The sequence below is a fragment of the Hyla sarda genome, chromosome 4 (assembly GCF_029499605.1).
Source record: "Hyla sarda isolate aHylSar1 chromosome 4, aHylSar1.hap1, whole genome shotgun sequence".
NCBI lineage: Eukaryota > Metazoa > Chordata > Amphibia > Anura > Hylidae > Hyla > Hyla sarda.
This window is the reverse complement of record NC_079192.1, coordinates 127,944,598-127,964,288: the sequence shown is the minus strand read 5'-3', so window position 1 is coordinate 127,964,288 and position 19,691 is coordinate 127,944,598. Positions and strand designations below refer to the sequence as shown.

General features: G+C 42.7%; 1 long non-coding RNA gene across 1 annotated transcript in view; it reads right to left on the bottom strand.

The window, feature by feature from the left end:
• LOC130366901 (uncharacterized) overlaps positions 1–17,853 on the bottom strand; it is a 37,748-nt gene extending 19,895 nt beyond the window's left edge. The window contains exon 1 of the long non-coding RNA XR_008891986.1: positions 17,724–17,853. This is a non-coding gene — a long non-coding RNA (uncharacterized LOC130366901). The remainder of the gene's footprint in view (positions 1–17,723) is intronic.
• Between the last annotated feature and the right edge of the window lie 1,838 nt (positions 17,854–19,691).

Sequence of the window (19,691 nt, the reverse complement as noted above, 5' to 3'; positions counted from 1 at the left end):
GATAGGGGATACGTTTTTCACCACTGGACTACCCCTTTAATGGAAATGAATGAAGGAAACTTTTAACTGACTGGTGCTGTGAACCTTGCATTTGGTATTTAGGTTTTGTGCACAAAAAAGCTGGCAGGCTGTGTCTTTCTGCTTGACCCTTCTTTCCTTTATCTTTCTTTGACAACCAAACTATCTGAATGGTGCTACTGTACCTGACCACTCCTCTGCCAGTCCCAGACCCCATTCAGGTGATGGACGCTCACGCTGCTGTCACTAAGCACACAGATAGTACTGCTCCTGCATATCCACCAGCAGCACTCCCTGATTAAAAATTGCTGACTGCAGAAGTTGTCATATATCTGGACCCTAACATGCAACAGACCGTAGAGGCCTCAGTCAGGGCTACCTTATTACAGCTCCAGGCAAATGTTAGTGATCATGCTTGCAAGCTGGGAGAAGCACCGCATTTCCTACCTGGAAGACACCAAATATTAGCCGAAAAACATTTACACATGATGGAATATAAGCTAATAAATTGAGAGAAAAGCTATAAAATCTAGAAAACTGTTCATGCAGATATAATCTACAGAAAGTGGGCTTGCATGAATCAGGGGGCTTGCATGAGTCAGTCACTTACCTAAGGCCTTCAGCTCCAGTTTCCAGCACACCTTCCTCATCAGCCCTCGCAGAGCATTCCCACCAAGTCATCTCAAAGTTCTTACATTCTAAAACATGAAAATGCTTCTCTTTGAGGACTTTTCCGCTGAAGTGGTGAAAAAATGAAGGGCGTTTATTAAAGTCTGTTCAGCACTCTATAAAGCCCACCATCACTTTGAACTGCAGTATCCGGCTACACTACTCCTATATTATCCTAATGGCTTGAGCTTGATGTACATATATTCTGCATTTGCTGAGCTTGCACTTGCTACTCTACCCTGCACTACCTCAGGAGAACCCCATTGTAGCAAGAGCCATTTCTGCTCATCACTTGAGGATAGAATCCATACCCCCCACTTGCCAGCTTCTTTCTCGTACCATCATGAATCTCCACATAATTGCCGCAAGAGGCGAAGGTGGCCCAGGAATCGGGCCAGACACAACCTCTCTTATTCTCTGGACTGAGCTCTATCAGACTGGTTAGGATACATTCTTCCTAATTTTTATTTTCCCTCACGATGGCCAGTTTATCCATGAGGTGTCTCAACCTCCAGTGGGGTTGCAGAATTTTCTTCTCCCCGTTTCCATTACTGTTTCTTCCTAGAGGGTTCCCTGTTGTTCCACTCAAGTCATTTCCACTTGTGCCTGTTTATGTCAGATGGGGGAGTTGGGGTGAGGGGTCATTTAAAGAAGAAGTATCATGGAAAAAAACGTATCCCCTATCCAAAGGATAGGGGATAAGTTTTAGATCCTGGTGTGCTGGGGCCCCCTGCGATCTCCTGTTTAGAGCCCCAGCTCTCCTTCACAGTGGTGTGTCATGCCCGCCCGAAGCAGGGGCCACCATGCCCCCTTTATATAGCTCCATGGAAGAGCCAAAGATTGCAGAATGGCTCACCCATAGAGCTATATGGAGGGGGTCGTGACGCGCCGCTGTGAAAGAGAGCCAGGGCTCCAAACAGGAGATTACGGGGGATCCCAGTGCTTGGACGACACCCCCCCCCCCCCCCCCCCCCCGCAAACCTTTGGATATGGCATACGTTTAATCCATGATACTTCTCCTTTAATCAGTTTATTAGGTTTCCTCCTAGTGTTCCTCTTTACCTGAATGGCTCACTTTCTTTCCCTGTGGCCTCCGGTGGACCTCATTTATGCGTGTCAGTTGCAGTCATACTTGCTGTTCTGGGGGGAGCCTCCTTTTTGTCTCCTCTTCTGTGTTTTAAAAAAAAGTCCCTACTTTTCGTGAATTTCAGTGTCATTTATGATGCTCTTTTATTTTTTCTGTTTTTTTATGTTCATGTCGCTGCTTTACTCTTTACATCCCCTGCTGTTAGTGTGACTATTATAGTTTTTTTTTCACTGCATGTAGTTGCATGTGCACTGTAGAAGCCGACAGGACTGTACGGCTCCCCGCAACCAAGCGGGTATGCACATGGAGACTATCGTTAGACGCCTAACTGGATTGACCATATCCAAGGCGCTCCAGGGTCTGTTATTTATCTATTTATGACTCTGGATTTTAAGTAATATCAAGAGGCGGTACTGTATCACTGCCTGCTTGTGATGAGGGTTTTGTTCCCTGCTATATGTAGACGTGGCTTAGGACTGTACCACTTATAAGCAGGGCTCATCTGGTATATGAAATAACACCCTACCTGTCCCTGAGGAGGTCATGGATGGTGACCGAAACGCGTCGGACATTAAGGGAAATAAGTGATGATGCTAAAATTACAATACTAAACACTCGTGGTCATTTAACAGTGTGTAATTATTGCGTCTTTATGGTGGGGAGACATTATCAGATCTACCCCACACTGTACATTCACATATAATTTATATATATTTTTTAAGATTACTTGATTAAAAGTTAAGTCTTAGTCACTCCTCTCCCCCCCCCCCCCCCCCCCCTTCTTGATTGCCTAATTGACTGGGAGTATTGTCATTATTCGGTTGGGAGATATCCAAAATTCTCTATACTATTTCCTGTATCTTTCAAAATTTCTCAGTCCCCTTGGTTAATTTTTTACTAGTATTACCACAATGGCTAATGTTGTTACATGAAATGTGTTCAAATTCTTTGTCATCTTAAACCTCTCCTGTCTTACTGCAGTAGACCTATCTAACCTAATCTGATTTTTGTTGCATGCAAAGGCTGTGGGTCAGACTTGTCTTTAGCTCCCCAGCATGATATGGCAAAGTGAGTGTCAGGCCCAAGGCCTGATTATTAAAATCCTATATGTGTATTATAATTATAACTGTGTGATGTATTAGCCAAGCCAGGGGTGAGAGGTCATTCAGACTGTGTTTTGTGTATTGCATTTTATTGGGGGGTCTGGCTGCTTGTTTACTTCTCCTTTGAAGTCAAAGGCTCTTTTGAAGTCATGCACTCTGGTCCCATTATATAATCAAACAGATAAGGGGCCAGGAAGAGAGATGCCCCACCTGGTGGGACCAGAGGGGAGGGAGGAATGCTTGGTTTCCCAAAAAATTAACATTTTTTAAAAGGGTAATAGCAGAAAATACCCCCCAAAATTTGAAGCCCAATTTCTTCCGATTCAGAAAACACCCCATATGGGGGTGAAAAGTGCTCTGCTGGCGCACTACAGGTCTCAGAAGAGAAGGAGTCACATTTGGCATTTTTGAAGGAAATTTTGCTCTGGGGGCATGCCGCATTTAGGAAGCCCCTATGGTGCCAGGACAGCAAAAAAAAAACACATGGCATACCATTTTGGAAACTTTACCCCTTGGGGAACGTAACAAGGGGTAAAGTGAACCTTAATACCCCACAGGGGTTTCACAACTTTTGCATATGTAAAAACAAAAAAAAATTTTACCTAAAATGCTTGGTTTCCCAAAAAATGTAAATTTTTACAAAGGGTTAAAGCAGAAAATACCCCCCATAAATTTGAAGCCCAATTTCTCCCGATTCAGAAAACACCCCATATGGGGGTGAAAAGTGCTCTGCTGGCGCACTACAGGTCTCAGAAGAGAAGGAGTCACATTTGGCTTTTTGAAAGCAAATTTTGCTCTGGGGGCATGCCGCATTTAGGAAGCCCCTACGGTGCCAGAACAGCAAAAAAAAAAAACACATGGCATACTATTTTGGAAACTAGACCCCTCGGGGAATGTAACAAGGGGTTAAGTGAACCTTAATACCCCACAGGTGTTTCACGACTTTTGCATATGTAAAAAAAAAAAAAAAAATTTTACCTAAAATGCTTCTTTTCCCAAAAATTTTACATTTTTAAAAAGGGTAAAAGCAAAAAATACCCCCCAAAATTTGTAACACAATTTCTCCCGAGTACGTCGATACCCCATATGTGACCCTAAACCGTTGCTTTGAAATACGACAGGGCTCCAAAGTGAGAGCGCCATGCGCATTTGAGGCCTAAATTAGGGACTTGCATAGGGGTGGACATAGGGGTATTCTACGCCAGTGATTCCCAAACAGGGTGCCTCCAGCTGTTGTAAAACTCCCAGCATGCCTGGACAGTCAGTGGCTGTCTGGTAATACTGGGAGTAGTTGTTTTGCAACCGCTGGAGGCTCCGTTTTGGAAACAGTGGCGTACCAGACGTTTTTCATTTTTATTGGGGAGGGGGGCTGTGTAGGGGTATGTGTATATGTAGTGTTTTTTACTTTTTATTTTATTGTGTGTTAGTGTAGTGTAGTGTTTTTAGGGTACAGTCACACGGGCGGGGGTTCACAGTAGTTTCTCGCTGGCAGTTTGAGCTGCGGCAGAAAATTTGCCGCAGCTCAAACTTGCAGCCGGATACTTACTGTAAACCTCCGCCCATGTGAGTGTACCCTATACATTCACATTGGGGGTGGGGGGGACATCCAGCTGTTGCAAAACTACAACTCCCAGCATGTACGGTCTATCTGTGCATGCTGGGAGTTGTAGTTTTGCAACAGCTGGAGGCATACTGGTTGTGAAACACCGAGTTTGGTAACAAACTCAGTGATTTGCAACCAGTGTGACTTCAGCTGTTGCAAAAGCTTCAACCCCCAGCATGTACGGACAGCAGAAGGGCATGCTGGGTCTTGTAGTTATGCAACAGCTGTAGACATACTACTTTGGCTGAGGATGCTGGGGATTGTAGTTATGCAACAGATGGAGACACACTGGTTTGCTACTTAACTCAGTGTGCCTTCAGCTGTTGCAAAACTACAATTCTCAGCAGTCACCGACAGCCAACGGGCATGCTGGGAGTTGTAGTTATGCAACCAGCAGATGCACCACTACAACTCCCAGCATGCACTTTAGCTGTTTGTGCAAGCTGGGAGTTGTAGTTATGCAACAGCTGAAGGTACACTTTTCCATAGAAAAAATGTGCCTCCAGCTGTTGCAAAACTATAAGTCCCAGCATGCCCATAAGGGCATGCTGGGAGTTGTGGTGGTCTGCCTCCTGCTGTTGCATAACTACAGCTCCCAGCATGCCCTTTTTGCATGCTGGGAGCTGTTGCTAAGAAACAGCAGGAGGCTGTCACTCACCTCCTGCTGCTGCTCCAGGCAAAGGTCAGTCCCGCCGCTACCGCCGCTGCTCCTGGGGCTCCGATCCCAACATTGACGCCGGGGATCGGGGTCTCCCGGGGTCTTCTTCCCACACCCGCTCACGTCCTCCGGAAGAGGGCCGGAGCGGGTTGTGGGAGTGACACCCGCAGCAGGAGCTCTGATTGGTCGGCCTGGAAACCGGCCGATGAATCAGGGCGATCGTGAGGTGGCACCAGTGCCACCTCACCCCTGCTGGCTATGGCTGTTCGGGGCCATCAGAGACGGCCCTGAACAGCCTGTAATTTCGGGTCACCGGGTCACTGGAGACCCGATTGACCCGGAATCTGCCGCAGATCGCTGGACATCATGACCCCCCTGGGCGATATGCCGCGATGCCTGCTGAACGATTTCAGCAGGCATCGGGCACCGGCACCCCTCCAGCCGGTGATAAGATGTTTGATCACGGGGGTCCTGCCACTGGGAAGCCCCACGATCTCTCCTGCAGCACCCCCTCTCATCTGCTACACGAAGTGAACTTCTCTCCATGACTGATGACGGGCGATACAGGGACCGGAGGATCATGACGTCATGGCCCCACCCCCTCATGACACCACACCATGCCTCCTCAATACAAGTCTTGGGAGTGGGTGTGATGGTCAACATGCCCCCTCCCATAGACTTGCATTAAGGGGGCGGGGTGTGATGTCATGAGGGGGCTGAGCCATGATGTTGCAATACTCCAGCCCCTGACCACCGCTTCTCCCGTCCCAGGACCTACTGCTATGGTCTATAGGCCATAGCAGTAGATCATGACCCCGGTAGTTGGAACACTGAAGTGGGGCAGTACACAGACATACAGCCTCCAGCCATACACTGTATATGGCTGAAGGCTGTATGTCTGTGGGGGAAATGTACTGCACCTAATGTGGGGGAAATGTACTGCACCTAATATGGGGGAACTATACTGCACCTAATGTGGGGGAACTATACTGCACCTAATGTGGGGGAACTATACTGCACCTAATGTGGGGAAATTATATTGCACCTAATGTGGGGGAACTATACTGTACTGCACCTAATGTGGGGGAACTATACTGCACCTAATGTGGGGGAACTATACTGCACCAAATGTGGGGGAACTATACTGCACTTAATGTGGGGGAACTATACTGCACCTAATGTGGAGGAACTATACTGCACCTAATGTGGGGGAACTATACTGCACTTAATGTGGGGGAGCAGTACTGCAGAATCTCCACTTGCAGAATTCCGCGAGCGGAGATACCACGTGGCACTTCGCCGTAACCATTGACGGTTATGCAGTGCTCGCAGACTTCTGCGCAAAAAAATTAACATGTTCTCTCTTTGCGTGGAACAATTTCAGTGGCGGAATTGTCCACCACTGAAATTCCTCAGTGTGAATGGGTCTCGCAGAAGACCCATTCACGCTGATGCTAAAGTTCACACCGATTGCAGAATTCCGATCAATGAATTCTGCAGGAATTACGTAGTGTGAACATACCCTAAGTTATATAATCAGTGTGACTGATTAACCCTAGATGGTTAGACAGGGCAATGATTGAAAAACGCATACGCTGCCATACACTGTTTCACCGGAGCCCGGGCTTTCTAAAGGGTGCAGGCAGTTGTTAGCTGATAACTGATAGCAGCCAGAGCGCTCTTCATAAAACCGAACTGCCACGAGGGTGTACATGTGTGGCCAGTGTCGTTAATGGGTTGAAGGGTTCCCTTACATGCATAACCGTAGCACAACAGATGGGAAATTATCTGCCGTGTGTGCCCCGTGTTTCACCCTTTTGTGTTTCTTCTGTCCTACTGTTGGGAGGTCAGGTAGTATAAACATTTCAAAATTTCGATATTTTGTTTTAGACTCACAGTTTAAATATGCGAGGTTTTCAGTATATCTCCATCATAGGTTGTACTATGCCCCTGTTTTATTGCTGTTTCTAGAGGAATTAGCATGTCGCTAAGTGCCCTTAGATTATGTATAAATACTTGGGGTAGAGTTATCAAAACCTGTGTAGAGGAAGAGTGGTAAAATTGCCCATACCAACCAATCAGATTGCTTATTTTATTTTTAAAAAGGCCTCAGAAAAAATGAAAGAAGCAATCTGATTGGGCAACTGCATCACTCTTCCTCTACACAGGCTTTGATAAATCTCACCCTTTGTGTACACTAATGTTTGGTTGCTTTCTTGCACTTACATGTGTCTTCTTTGGGAAAAAGAAATGTGTGGTTTTATGTTTTTACTTGTCTTTGTCTCTTGCCAAGAAGAAAATTTGGCCCTTGCCCCAGTTTTCCAGTGTGCACCACCTGCGTGTGTATTTTTCTATTACCCATATTTATATTTTATGGGCAGCATTCTGTGCTGTGTATATTTTTACACAAATCGGCTATTAAGACTTGATCCATCTTGTGGCCAAAGTTGTGTACTACACAGTGTTTCTACATATGGCATATATACAGATAGATAGATAGATAGATAGATAGATAGGATAGATTTGCATGCAACAAATGAAGAAAAAGATGAAACACTCTTTAATAAGGCCACACTGCAATTTTGCCCTTTGTGACACGTTTATATTGGCTGTTATGTCACAAGAATGGAGGGTTAACTATGAATGGAGGGTTAACTACAAAATTTCCCCCCACAGTCAGGGATGGTTTTAGGCTTAGCGTGGCCCTAGGCAAAATCAAAAGAGGGGCCCCAAAAGTCGTAATAGTGCACTAACCAGATTTGCACATTTTTGGTCACTTCAGATACCATAAAAAATATCTTAAAAGCAATTGAAAAGTCCCATCAAAACAAAAATGGTACCGATGAAAACTACAAATCAAAGCGCAAAAAATGACCCTCATACATCCCCATATACAGAAAGATAAAAGAGTTATAGGGACCAGAATAGTACAATTTTATATTTTTGTATAGTTCCCCCACATTAGGTTGGCAGTATAATTCCCCCCACATTAGGTTGTAGTTCCCCCACATTAGGTTGGCAGCATAGTTCCCCCACATTAGGTTGGCAGTTCAGTTCCCCCCACATTAGGTTGTAGTTCCCCCACATTAGGTTGGCAGCATAGTTCCCCCACATTAGGTTGGCTGTATAATCCCCCCACATTAGATTGTCGCCGCAGACAATGAATATGTAAATTGAGTCAGTAAAGCCCTGCCCCGTGTGCGCGATTCACTGAATTTAGTAGAGGATCTTCTGGAGGACATATCTCCCAACCTACTGGACATATTTACGAAAGTGATCCTTGTTGGACTCCTGTTTACTCAAACTATAACTGAGTGTATTAGGTTTAGTGTGGGTGAACAGGCTGACAGTTTTTCCTTAATCTTTGCAGCTCTTCTAGCTCCCAAACCATGGGCCTCTTGTTTTGTTTTTATTCATTTTCTCCTTGTCCAGCTTGTTGGTTTGGGCAGACAGCCTTGTCTTGTTTTTATGGTGCTCCAGGAGATGTTCAAAGCTTGGGAAATTTTATATCACATAACCCTACTTTTTACTTCTCCACAACTTTAACCTTGCTCTGTTTGGCGAGCTCCTTAGTCTTCATTCAGCTGTTTGTTCAGTAATGCTCTCTAACAAACTCTGATGCCTTCATAGAACAGTTGTATTTGTACTGAGATTAATTGCAGACCCTATCTACTCATTTTATGACTTTCATGTGTGGCTTGTGGATGCAATTGGCCACACTAGTGGGGAGATTTATCAAAACCTGTCAAGAGGAAAAGTTGCTGAGTTGCCCATACAAACCAATCAGATTTCTTCTTTCATTTTTGAAAAGGCCAGTGAAAAATGAAAGAAGAACTCTGATTGGTTGCTATGGGCAATTCAGCAACTTTTTCTCTGGACAGGTTTTGAGTTTTCCCCCTCAATCTTTGTCAGAGGTTTCACAGTAAAGGGGGGAAATGCATATTTACCTAACACCTATAAAACTTTTATTTGTAAATAATTTTGAAAATCCATGTGATATTTCCCCTGATTAAATATTTTTGGTCTATTACATGAAATTGCAATGAAATAAATTTAAATCTGGGGTTATACCATGACAAAGTTGTCATCTGACCTTAGGCATGAGATTTGGAACTTCTTCTTTGGAGCAATGGATACAAATTAGCATCAGCATCGTTTTCAAGCAAGAAATATAAATCTTTTATTTTTTTTTATTTTTTTTATAGCTTGCTTAGAAATAATGATATTCCAGGTAGGCTGGATGCAAATGAAAGCAAACACATCTAGTATACTGTAACCTTGGAGGCTGAACAGATGTCTGAAGAATTTGTTTTTCAGTACAGGGACTGTTGTATAAGCTATAATATAGGTTTTTGTTCCTTGTTTAACCTGTTAAGGATGAAGGGCATACAGGTACACCCTTGAGTCCTGGTACTTCAGGACCAAGGGCGTACCTGTAGGCCCTGGTCTCAGTATGCCCTTGGTCCCAGTACGCTTCATGCCCTGTGGGACCTGACTACTATCAGCATCCTGGACCCATGGTTAATGCTGGACATCGCTGATCGGGCCGATGCCCAGCATTAACTCTTTAGACAAAGTGATCAATATTCATTGCAGCATCTAAATGCGGGATCTAACATTGCTGGTAGCTCAGTTGAGCTGATGAGACATCCGCAGCAAAATCGGGGGTCCCGATCCACTGAGTGGACAGCAGGAGGGCCCTTATCTGCCTCCTCGCCGTCCAATTGATCCTCTGAAGCTCTGGTCAGCCATGGCAGGCTAGAGCAGCAGAGCACCGATAACACTGATCAGTGCTGAGGCAAAGCTCAGCATTGAACAGTGTATGCAATCGTCAAAAGATTACATGTGATAGCCCCCTATGGGAACTAAATAAAAAAAAAAGTAAAAAGTGTAATTTTTTTATTATAAAAGTGAATTAACCCCTTCCTTAATAAAAGTCCAAAATTGTGCATTTTTGGTCACTTCACATACCATAAAAAAAATCAATAAAAAGTGATAAAAAAGTACCATCAAAACAAAAATGATACAGATGAAAACTACAGATTACAGTGCAAATAAATCAGCCCTCAAATATGCAGAAAATAAAAAAGTTATAGGTTTCAGAAGATGACATTTTTTTTATTACATTTAATTAAATTACATTTTTTAAAGTTGTAAAGTAAAATAAAATCTATATTGTAATCATATGGACCTACAGAATAGAGATAAGGTATAATTTTTACTGAAATGTGCACTGCGTAGTAACAGAAGCTCCCAAAAGTTAACTAAATATATATTTTTTTGTTACGCCACAGATTTTGTTATTAAATAAGTGATGCCATTACAAAGTAACAAAAAGTAACACAGACTCGGCACTGCACGCTGTCTGGACTGTGTCCGGGAAGCCTCTTTTAATGATGCACTGATATGAAGGGATATGGCCAGTGTCTCGGGGGTGCTCTTACTTAGGATAAAAATAGCAAATAGAAGTAGGAGAAGAAGATGTAGTAATGCACTCACCCAGTTGTTGATAAACAAGAAGGCAAGTTTATCTCATCATCTTTAGAAGGGGCACACAGCTGGGGAGGGGAGAAGAAGAACGGAGCTCCAGAGAGCTTGTGGGTGACATCCCGTTTCGTATTTCAACTTGGTCACGCCCACCAGTGATACGCTCGGACCCGGATAAATAGACACGGGTGCCGTAGCGAGTCAGCTGATATGTCAAAATGGTAACTAAGCAACCTGACGCTAACACTGAGCGATCATCCCAGCAATAAGTGCCTTGGGATGTAATACTTTTGTATTTGCTCATGAGGGGAATCCCAGATAGTGTTAGCCTGTAAGAAAAAAACGAAAGGTGGGGGAAGATAGAAGAGGAGAAGAACAAAAGAAGGGAATAGACACAAAAAAAAATTACATAAAGTTCGGACAAATATGAAAAATCAACAGAAAGAGTTAAACTCATTCCGTTCATTGAACCCAAGTGGTCCGATCATCTCTAGATGGGAAATCCAATGCGCTTCTTTGCGCAATAGGTAAGCATGCTTGTCTAAACCGGAAGGTGTATGAGACCCTCATTCCAATCCAAAGATGGTCAGTAGATCTGCACGGCCATTGTGTTTAGTGTGCAAGTATTCTGCAAGTCTAGGGATGCCTTGGCCCAAACGTGAGAGTCTTAAGTATTCACAGAATCTTACAAACATCTGATGAATGTTGGAGCCCACATAAAAACGATTGCAAGGGCATTTTAGGCAGTAAATGATGAACTGTGTCCTTAAAGTGATAAAGTCAGTGACATGTACCTTTTCACCTCCACATGGAAGTCTTTTCCTTGTTGAAGCTGGTGACAAAAGGAACATCTGCCGCATTTATGATTACCAGTAAGATGTGTTTGGTGCAACCAAGTTCTTCCTGGAATCGGTTTACTTTTGAAAGTACTCCTGACTAACTCATTCTGCAAAGTCTTTGTCCATATTTTATTGGGTCCGAGCGCATCACTGGTGGGCATGACCAAGCTCTCGGGAGCTCCGTTCTTCTCCTCCCCTCCACTGCTGTGTGCCCCTACCGAGGAGGATGGAATAAAGATACCTTCTAATTTATCAACAACTGGGTGAGTGCATTATTATGTCTTCTTCTCCTACTTCCATTACAAAGTAAAATTGGTCACTCAAAAAACAAGCCCTTATTTGGGTTTGTAGGCGCAAAATTATGGTTTTTAGAAGGGGAGGGGGTAAAACTAAACTGCAAAAACTAAAAATGAGGTGGTGGCCGGCTCTCTTCCTCCATGTATCTGTTATGTTATGCACTCTGGCCGCACATGCTGGCCATGAGCGCATGGTCCCGTTACCTGCTGCTGCTGGCGGGGCTGGGATTTGCATTGCAGGACGTGCCCGCATGCGAATCCAAGTCATTTACTCACCGGGTTCTTCTCCATTGATAAATTCCTCCTCCTCCCACACTTCCCTGCCGAATCTTTGTTGTCTTGTGCCTGAGAGAAAGCATTCCTTAGAGTTGCCTTGCCGTGTATCTGATCCTTTGCTCTGTGACCTGATCTTGCTCCTCTGCCGCCTGCCTACTGATCTCCTGCTACGTCCTGACCACGCTACTGTGCCGCCTGCCCTGACCTTCAGCTATCCTGACTATGAGCTGCCTTATCCCTCCTGCTCCTCGCATCTTCTCAGCCACCTGTGTGGTCGAGCCTTGCCAGGGGTAGCGACCTGGGTGCCACCTGCTGCAGCAAGTCCATCCCGCTTTGTGGCGGGCTCTGGTGAAAACCAGCAGCACCTTAGACTCCGCTCCCTGGTACGGTCTGAGTCATCTGCCACGCATGTCCAGCGGATCCACATCCACCGGTATTCCTGTCTTGAAACTTGAGTGCTACAGTATCTTTATGGGAGACCTGTTTGGCTATCTCCAGCTCTTCCACAGAGATACATGGAGGGGAATTGTTGGCTGGTGCTTTGTGCAGGGGTCAACACGCTCCGTTCCCAGGGAGAGCCAGGGTTCCGTGCAGAAGATCGCAGGGGGTCAGACCGTTGGGACCTAAACCTTCTAAAACTTATGCCAATCCTTTGGATAGGGGATACTTTTTTCGGCATGATTTATCTCCTTTAAAGGAAATCTGTCACCATTGTAACTTGCACTAAACTGTTGGTACCGACAGATAATGCAGGTGACACTGATGACAACGGTACTAACCCTGTCCCGTTCCGTGCCGGGGATCTCCGGTAATCTTCTCTGTTAAGCTTCAGCTCTGGGCCTGGCTTGGAACATGGGTGGAGCTTACTGACGTCACCGCTGCTGTTCTCTAGCAGCGGAACCCAGCAGAGAGCAGCAGCGGTGAAGTCACTAAGCTCCGCCCATGCCCAAGCCGCTGCTGCTCTCTGCTGGATCCCATGGCAGAGGTGACGTCACTAAGCTCCACCCATGCCCCAAGCAGGCCAACAGCTGAAACTTAACGGAGGAGATTACCGGAGATCCCCTGCATGGAACGGGACAAGGTAAGTATTGTTGTCATCATTGTCACCTGCACTACCTGTGGATAGCGACAGGTTAGTGCAGGTGACACTAGTGACAGATTTCCTTACTAGTGACAGATTAATTGTGTCATTTTTATTCTACTGGTCATTACAATTGACAAAAATCAAGGGGGAACAAAGTAACATAAATAAAATATACCTCCTGCAACCTTCCATTTCTGCATTTATTGCTCTGGCCAGTCCACTTTTCTGTTGCTCCTGAATCTCCACCATGCTTTTCTGTTATGGTAAGCTTTATCCAATCCAGCAATCTCTTGCACATCCACTTCGTTGCTTTTTCCAGCCCTATAATCTGTATCCACTCTACTGTTGCTCCAAATCCTCTGTCCCACCAATCTTCTCAGCTTCCACTTTTCTTTACCTTCCAATCCAACAACCTATTTCCTTTGCACTGCATAGCCTATTTAACCTTATTGGTTCAATCCCTCTGGTTTCAGAGTTGCTTTGGGGGACAACATTCAGTTTCATTGGGAGACTACATTCAGTTTCAGTCATGATTTTTCATGACTAAAACCTACAGGTCCTCCTGACCACTGCTTGTCTGACTCTGCCTTCTCAACATCTTCTGTAATGTGCCTAGAATACACAGTTGTTGCTGTTTTGGAGACTATTCCGTGGGTAATGCCCTGTGAGACCCCTGCTGCAAAGTCCAGACAATAAAGGGTAAAAACACATTTGACTCCGCTCCTCAGATTGCAAACTTCTACTACAACAAGGTAGGCTTCATGACATTATCCAATCTATAAACTGCTCAGAAGTCATAACAGTTTCTATTACATTATTACTACAAAATGGCATTTCTGACAACATTTAAAAAATAAACTGAAAAGTTCTCAGCATGAAGCACAATTTTGTTTAAAAGAAAAGTGAATTAAAATGTAATCCTAGCAAATAATGGTGAGCACTGAGGCACAGCACCCTACTTCAAAAGGCTAAAAGTTTAGTACTTCCCTAGCTATTTAATTCACAATGCTCTGTTTTTCTTACATACAGCTTTGGTTCTGAGCACCATTGCACTGGCTGGCAGCTAAAGAGATAATGGAAAAAAGGAACATCCTAACTAAGAGTCTAATTATTTGCTTTATAATGAGACAATTAGTTAATTAGTCTTTCAGGTGAAGTGATCATTTTTTTCTCATTTTAATTGGAGTTATTACTGAAAATGTGACTCAACTTAGATTGAGGATCACAATAGTTAGTGCTGGAGTCATAATAAGCGCCAAAAATATGTTCTCTACAGTCACTTACCTTCCCCCATGAATAAGCAAATGAATTACTATGCAGGTAAGTCATTTGGGAGAGTGTAATAAAACTGATTCTAAGACTTTATATGCACCAAACTTGCTTATAGCTTATGTATAGACTGTCTAGTCTAAGTTTGCCCTGCCAAGTTAGCTTTACACCACCTATTAGATGGCTTACCTCGGGCAAAGGTAATGTGCCAAAATTGTGGTGCTGAATTTTAGGCCATGCCCATTTTTGACCCATGACATCCCTTTTAATAACAGACCATCCTCACTTGTCGAGCAAGGTGCATTTGCCTGGGTTTTTTTTTTTGGGCGCACACAGCATAATAAATGTGTCTCAAGTGCTGTGCGCCCCGATTTTAAGACAAATTAATGGCATATAACACATAATATATGTGGGCTACTGAGTACAGGGGCAGCATATGCCTGCAATCTCCCAAAGTGTTATCTATCCTGAAAGATGATGGGCTTAAGTTCAGAAGGTAACTCAATTATAAATATTTGTAGGGGCATCGCTCATAATATAAGGGAGTGTAGTTTTTTATTTCTGCATGTGCAATTTTACAGTTACTTTACATAGATGTATTCTCAAAATAGCAACTTTCACATTCCCAAATACTACTATAACAAGCATTTAAATTCTCTGCTTTTGATAATGAAAATGAATCATATTAGATTTTACTAATGAACAATTGCTAATATTCTATACTTAACCTCCCATGACCGCTGATGCACCTTTTTATGGCAGCTTGGTGGTTATTGAATATACAGGGGGCTCTATGTCTTACATCTGACACCTGCCTGCAACTATCCAGTAGTTTAATCCTCTACATTCTGAGATCAATAGCAAGAGCCTGCTCAAAGTAGAGTGTAGGCGACGGCAGGGTCTCACGTCCTAGCAAAGTGAGCGTGAACACATTTGCATATTCATTACAGGGGCGGGCAGAGTGGGAAATATTAAGGAGTCAGGGGAATACGGTCAACCGTCTCCCCGTCTCCCTTGTGCACAGCTGCACAATAGAAATAGAAGAATTTTTGACCAATTAACATAAATGACCACACATTTTAATGCTGTTCACCTGCACCATAACTCAGTATATTGGGTTTAGTGTGGGTAAACAGCCTGTCAGTTCCCCTTTTAACCCCTTCTCACAAACGGACGTATATATTTATGCCCACTGCGGGCTTCTGATGTATGGTGTTATTAACAACCAGGACCCACCACTAATGCCGGACATCACCAATCGGGCCAATGTCTTTCATTAACCCTTTAGGCGCAAGAATCAAATTTGACTGCAGAGTCTAAATGCAGTAAATCCAGTTCCCGGCTAGCTCAGCGGTCTGCTCAGGAAACCGCGGCATCTCGATCAGCCAAGAGGACTGTAGGAGGTCTCTTACCTTCCTATTCGCACTATTATTGGTGGTCTAAAGCTCCTGTCAGTCTTGGCAGGCCTAGAGCAATAGAGCACCAACAACACTGATCAATGCTCTCCTATGGAGGAGCCTTGATCAGTTTATTCAATCTAAAGATTGCATGTTATAGTCCTCTATGGGGACTAAAATAAAGTGTAAAAAAATATAAATTAACCTATTCCCTAATAAAAGTTTAAATCACCCCTCCCTTTAACCATTTTTCAAATATTTTTTTTTTAAAGAAAATAAAAAAAAACGTGTGATATCGCGTTTGCGTAGATGTCCGAACTATCAAAATATAATGCTATTTAAACCACACGGTCAAAGGCGCAAGCGTAAAAAAAATTCCAAAGTCCAAAAATTTGTATTTTTGGTCACTTCATATACTAGAATCACTTCTTATACTAGAATCAAAAGGTGCCATCAAAAGAAAAATGGTCCTGATAAAAACTACAGATCACTGTGCAAAAAATGAGTCCTCATACATCCCTGTATGCGGAAAAATAAAAAAAAGTTATAGTAGTCAGATTTGGACGATTTTTAGCGTAGTAATTTTTGTACAAACAGTTTGCATTTTTTAAAAGTAGTAAAATAATACAAAACCTAAATAAATCATCATTTTAATTGTATGGACCTACAGAATAAAGATAATTATTTACTAAGCTGAAACCAACTGTTTTTGTCGGGTTATTTTGGTGCAGAGTGTCTGCGGCATGTCTGTGGCATGTCTGCGCCAGTCTGCGCGAGAGTGCAACAGTGTGCGCCAGAAAGAACCGACAAACCCCGCATTGCAACATGAAAAGCCAAAAAAGGTCTGTCGTAAAGGGGGGGATGACTGGCCCAAAAAGGGGTGTGGTTTCACAACCCGACCTATTTACTATTGAATTCATAGAAAATCCTATGGATAAATGGCTGGAAATTTCCACCTAGAAAAAGCTGGTCAGAAAATGTTCCCGACTTTTACCCATAGTAAATAGAGAGGAATCCTGCAAGTCTGAAACTACATTTCTCACTAGTAAAAACCTGACACTGAAATGAGGCCCAATGTGCCATTTTTACCGAAAAGTGCACTGGGTAGAATCAGAAGCCCCCAAAAGTTGCAAAATGGTGGTCTTGTTTTTTTTTTTGCAGATTTGCCCTACAAATCATTTTTTGTTTTTTTCACTGTTCATTTGGAGGTACAGGAAGTCAGTGATGTCATTACAAAGTAAAATTGGTGTCGCAAAAAACAAACCCTCATACTGGTCTTTAGATGGAAAAATAAAAGAGTCATGCCTATTAGAAGGCGAGGAGGAGAAAACAAAACCTCAACAAAACAAAAAAAGGCCCAGCCCTGAAAGGATTAAATGGTTTGGCTTTAACTCCCAAGAGTTTCCCCCTTTAACTCTTTCCTATGAGGATCTGGTCTCTGGCTGCAGGGGGCTACCTGGTTGTTACTTCTGGGAGTTGTTTGATTATATGTGGTGGCTGGTCCAGTGGGCCAAGAGACAATGGTGCAAGGCTCCGAGAGGACAGGCACAGACGTGTCTAGGTAATGGCTGAGGTCTTAGGCTGGTCAGGTACAGGTAAACAGGTCAGGTCTTCAGCACAGGTTTGTACTCAATCAAGTCAAGGTCATACACAGAAGGTTGTAAATGGGTCAAGGATTATGGCAGGAACAAAGTCAGGAAACAAGCTAAGGTCATACATTGTAAGTCTGCATGCAAATACCACCGTAGCTGTTGAATCCTATTGCTCAGGCAGCTTGTTGAAATTTACTTATTATCCCAAGGTTATTGGTGGGAACTCATATAGTCTCTTAAACATATCATACAGTACTTCCAATGCCCATTCCTTAACATTGACATTTCTGATTCACTTGTTTGGCTTTTAGAAAGATTGGTCTGATTCTGCATGTCACGTCTTACCTTTCTTCGGTTGTCTTTAGTGTCTTTAACCACTTCAGCTGTCAAGTTCTGACAGTAATCACTGGAAAGTGCCTTTTTGTATTGTGTGGACTGTATTATCATTTGCTTGTAGATGGAAATTTTGACAAACTAGAGTAGAAACAGGGAAGCACATGTACCATTGGAGTGATCAATGGTGTTTAGCTTGTGTTATGTCTTGCATGACATGAACGTTCACCTGGTCACTTACAATTAGAGGTCAGGAAATTGGATCTTAAATCGATATATGATGTTCACTAAGCGTGATGTCTCTGTACAGTGTTAATTATATGACATAGAGTGTAGCCTTTCATACGTTTTATTTGTCACATAGTTAAGCAAGTTATACTACTAATGTCTAGGTCTGGAAATAAGACCTTTGATCACCACCTACACACGTTCTTACGTATCAAGCCTTCCCATGAAAATGAAGGATTTCTAGGAAATATAGCCAGATTAATAAAGTGGGCAGAGCTATGTGCAGGTGACTTATAATTATGGGCTATCTGTATGCCTGATACGATGCCATTGCATGCCACCGTTACTGTCTCCAGATACAATATTATGGCTCCATACAACAGAGATATAATATGCTTGCATGCAGCCAAAGCTATAAGTCTTATATTTTAGTGGTCAAATTAGCCACCAGTGACCTCATTGATATATTAATGGGCCCTTTATTACTCTAGGGATCTCAATCATCACCTAATAATAACTACAGGTCTATTAGGATTGTAAACCTGGTAAAGACATGAGTCATGTGCCAGACTTCTTCTATTGTTAGGAAGAACATCATTCATTTTAATTCTTATCTTTCAATGGGACATTGGCAATGGTTTATTTGTTGGTATCATTTTACAATGGGATTATTAGAATTCCATAAACGTATACCAGGAAGGCTGTGGAGCTACGTTTGTATTGGTTAGAAATAAATAAAATGTCCCCAGGCACAACAATAATTTAGAATGAAGTGTAACCTTTACAAAGAATGATTAAGTGTGACAAGGGCAGTAGGTGATAGCCGCATCCTTTTACATGCAATTGATAAGGAACAAACATATCCCCTAATGAGACAGAGGTTTGGGATCACTTTGTTCAAGAGTTATTTTGGTACCTCTTTTTTCTATCAATGTCTATTACGCACATATATAGTGCTGCATAGTTATTACTGTTACTGAAATTACCAGTGGTACTGCCGTTACACTTGTTGTTAAATGAATAAAAGCCTTATATAGAGATAATGATACAATTATGAATAATGATACAATTACAATGATACAATAAAAAATAATAAACTGAGTACAATAAAGTGGAAACAATATTTAACATGAATTAATTCCTTAAGGACCCAGACCATTTTTACCTTAAGGACCCGGCCATTTTTTGCACATCTGACCACTGTCACTTTAAGCATTAATAACACTGGGATGCTTTTACTTTTCATTCTGATTCTGAGACTGTTTTTTCCTATTCTACTTTATTCTACTTTATGTGAGTGGTAAAATTTCAACGATACTTGCATCATTTCTTGGTAAAAAATTCCAAAATTTCATGAAAAAATAGAAAATATTGCATGTTTTTACTTTGAAGCTCTCTGCTTATAAAGGAAAATGGATATTCCAAATTATATATTGATTCACATATACAATATGTCTAATTTATGTTGGCATCATAAAGTTGCCATGTTTTTACTTTTGGAAGACATCAGAGGGCTTCAAAGTTCAGCAGCAATTTTCCAATTTTTCACAACATTTTCAAAATCGAAATTTTTCAGGGACCAGTTCAGTTTTGATGTGGATTTGAAGGGCCTTCATATTAGAAATACCCCATAAATGACCAGATTATAAAAACTGCACCCCTCAAAGTATTCAAAATGAGATTCAAAAAGTTTGTTAACCCTTTAGGTGTTTCACAGGAATAGCAGCAATTTGAAGGAGAAAATTCAAAATC